The sequence below is a fragment of the Tenrec ecaudatus genome, chromosome 7, assembly GCF_050624435.1.
Source record: "Tenrec ecaudatus isolate mTenEca1 chromosome 7, mTenEca1.hap1, whole genome shotgun sequence".
NCBI classification, from domain to species: Eukaryota; Metazoa; Chordata; class Mammalia; order Afrosoricida; family Tenrecidae; genus Tenrec; species Tenrec ecaudatus.
In genome coordinates, this window is record NC_134536.1 from 77269247 (window position 1) to 77273302 (window position 4056).

The following is a 4056-nucleotide window of genomic DNA, read 5'->3' on the forward strand; positions in this document are numbered from 1 at the left end:
AGTTTATAAATTCCACTTCAGACTCACACAGCCATGCAGGAGATCACAGTCCAGTGGGTGAAAAGTCTTATAGATCCAGTGGAAGTGGCTCCTCCAGCTTCAAGGCTCTGACTCTATCACTGTGTCTCCATCTGGCTTGTCAACAGGAAAACCAAGCAGAGTCTGTGTGTCACACCTCCAGGGAGGAGGACAGAAGTTCTAAGAATCCTCAGGAGAAGGCCATGCCCACACAGAGGAATTATTGGCTATGTCCTGATTGACACACACTAGACTCCACCCCTTCACAAGTTGACAGGAGATTATGTAACTGCCACAAACACCCAACTTTCACATGAATATGAGGCAATGGAAAATACCACAGCATGGGCTAGAACCACCTCAGTCCTCACAGCAGCATCCTTGCTTTTCAAAGATTTACATAATGCACCTCATCTTTTGATCTCTTGACTGCTGCTTGCATGAGCATTGACTGTGGACCAAAACAAGACGAAATCCTTGATTTCAAACTTTGATCCATGTTACGCACTGGTCCAACTAAGGATTTTGCACTTGTTTACATTGAGTTGCAATTTATACTGATGGCTACAATCCTTGATCATCATCAGCCTCAAGTCCTCCTCACTTTCAGCAAGCAAGGTTGTGTCATCTGCATATTGAAGCCTGTTTATAAGCCTGCCTCCAATCTGATGACACATTCTTCTTGATATAAACTAGCTTCTCTGATTATTTGCTGAGCACACGGACTAAACAACTATGCTGAGAGGATACAACCCTGACACATATCTTTCCTGATTTTAAAACATGTAGTATTTCCTTGTTCTGTTTGCACAACTGCCTCTTGATCCATGTACAAGTTTTTCATGAGCACAATAAAATGTTCTAGAATATTCATCTGTTCAAGGTCATCCATAGTTTGCTATGATCCCGCAGTGCAATGCCTTTGCATAATCAATGAAACACAAGTAAACGTCTTTCTGATATTCTCTGCTTTGTTCCACATCCTCTTCTGAATTCAGCCTGAATTTCTGGCTTCCTTATCAGGGTACTGACTGCTTCAATAATCGTTGGATAATTTTCAGCAAATATTTATGTGTGTGCAATATCAATGATATTGTTCTATAGATTGAGCATTGGATCATCTTTCTTTGGAATGGGCACAAATAAAGACCTCTTCCAGTCAGTTGACCAAATAGCTGTCTTCCTAGCATAAGCCAGTGAGTGCTTCCAGTGATTCATCAGCATGCTCAAACATTTCCATTGGTATTCCATCAGTTCCTGGGCTCTTATTTTTGCCTAATGCATTCACTGCCACTTAAGCTTCTTCCTTTAGCACTATTGGTTCTTGTTCAGACACTACCTCCAGAAATCTTGGAATATCAAATCGTTCTTTTTGGTACAATGGCCAGTGTATTCTTCCCATTTTCTCTTGATGCCTTCCGACATCATTCAATACTTTTCCATAGACTCTTCCTAGATTTACATTTCAATGCTTGTATTTTTTCTTCAGTTCTTTCAGTTTTAGTTATGCTGAGTGTGTGTTTTTTTAATTCTAGATCTTTATATATTTCATTATAATAGTTGGCTTTGTCTTCTCAAGTTGCCCTTTGAAATTTCCTTGTCAGTTCTTTGACTTCATTCTTTCTTCCATTTGCTTTAGCTACTCTATGGTTAAGAGCAAATTTCAGAATCTGTTCTGAAACGAATTTTGATCCATGTTTTCCTGTCTTTCTAATGGCTTGCTGCTTTCTTCATGAATGATGGTCTTAATGTCTTCTCACGGCTCATCAGGTCTTCTGTTATTAGTGTCTAATTCCTCAAATTTGTATTTGAGATATTCTACAATTTCAGACTGGATACACTCAGGTAGTACTTTGACTTTCATAACTTGTTACGTATAAGAAATTGATAGCCTGCTCCACAAATAACCCCATGTCTGGTTTTAGTTGCTGGTATTGAGCTTCTCTGTCTCTTCCCACAGATGAGGACAACTTAATTTCTGTGTATTCCATCTAGAGAAGTCCACATATATAGTCACTTTTGTTTTGTGGAAAAAGGTATTTGCTATGAAATCATTGGTTTTGCAAAATTCTATCACGTGATCTCTAGCTTCCTTTCTATCACCAAGACTGTCTTTTCCAACTAATGTCCCTTCCTCTTTGTTTCAAATTTGTGCATTCCAATAGCCAATAATGATCAATGCATCCTGATTGCATGTTTGATCAATTTCTGACTGAAGACATGGGTAGAATTTTTCAATGTCTTCACTACTAGCTTCTGTGGTTGTTTCATAAGTTTTATAATAGTTATGCAATTGGAATTCCTTGAAGGAAGATAGATCTAATCCTATCACAGATAGCACTGTACTACATGACGGATGTTACAATGTCCTTTTTGACAACGAATTCCAGGCCATTTTTCTTGATTATGTTACTCCTGGCATAGGAAATCATATGATTTCCTGATTCACAATGGCCAATGCCAGTCCACTTCAGCCCACTAAAGCCTAAGATAGCAACCTCCAGGTGTTCCCTTTCATTTCTGATGGCATCTAATGTTCCTGGAGTCATACTTTGCACATTTCAAGTTTCCTCATTAGCAGATTTTTCCGGTGTCTCTCCTGACCCTGAGTGAAGCCCAACTGCCAAATGACGCTCTCCACAACTCTGCTCCCACAGGTTCTTCGGACTCATCGCCATACTGAACTCCAGGCCGAGCTACCAGCTGCTTCTCACTCTCAAGTTGAGTGCCTGCAGACCTGAGGGGCTCTCTTCCGGCCCTCTCTCTGACCGTTTTCTGCTTTCGTTCTTTATGCCTCCGTATCTGACAATGGTCTGAAGTTGATCATAAAGTTGTCAGTGTCTATTTCCTTACAAGTGTGGAGCCAAGCCCTTTGTAGTTGTCTGGTTCAGTCCAGAAGCTGCACTGACACCTGTTCACTTTAGGTGACCCTGCTGTCATTTGAAATTCCAGTGACATCGCTCCCAGCATCACAATAACACACAAGCCACCACAGTAGGACAAACTGACAGGCAAGTGGAAGAGTTATCTTATTCCTCTGCTTTATCAGTGATGGGCACTCACTGCACATCTAGATCTTTGCTGCCACTTGAAAAATCTTTCCTTGTCTCCAGTTCTGATCTTTGTTAATTTTCTTTGCATCTCTTAAGCAAACTCTCTAAATTAAATGCAAGGATGAATTTGGATCCAAGGGGGCAAAATTTACGGCATAAGGATATAGTTGGTACCTTCCAAACCACAGTATTAAACTGTGCCTTCATTGGCAAGGCTCTGATGAGGAGCAGTTTGCACTGTTGTATCTGAAATTGATTCATGCCGGTTGATTCATTTGCTAATCTTAAGCATCAATCTTTTACTACGACTTACACAGGCTTGCTCAATAGATGTTTGCTGAATAAAGACAATAAGTCAAGGACATGATCTAGGAACAAACATCGCTCCTGACTCTATGCAACACATACTTCACACTCCATTAAAGTACTGATTTATTATTTTTTCCTGCCTTTTGTGGTCTACGGGTTTTATTTCATACTGGCTGCTACTTACTGAATAAAGCGGAGACTGTGTAAGTGGGTACTAATGTTTCATATTACCTGACATCGTGTCATATGCAATTACCATTTACTAACAGACCTGCTGATGATGTCTTCCTCTCCTGCTGTCAACAGTCATAGTGATGATGTACTCCTACCCCTTCCACCCAGATGCAGAAACCACCTCCGTCCCTGTTCATATTTCTTTCTGAGCGACAATTTATACTTGTGTTGGACTATATGTACATGCATTTATGTACTAAACATTCAAATGCACACTCACTGCCATCATGTAGCTTCGGACTCATTTCAATCCTATAGGACAGAGTTAAACAGCCGCTATGAGTTTCTGAGATGAGAACTTCTTTTTTTAAATTGTTTTTTGGGATATAATTGACCTCATATGATTCAATGGTTTGATCACATTAACCATTAATCACAAACAACATATAAAACAACTCTTTGTAGGAATAGAAAGCCTCATCTTTCTCCCAGTACTAGACAT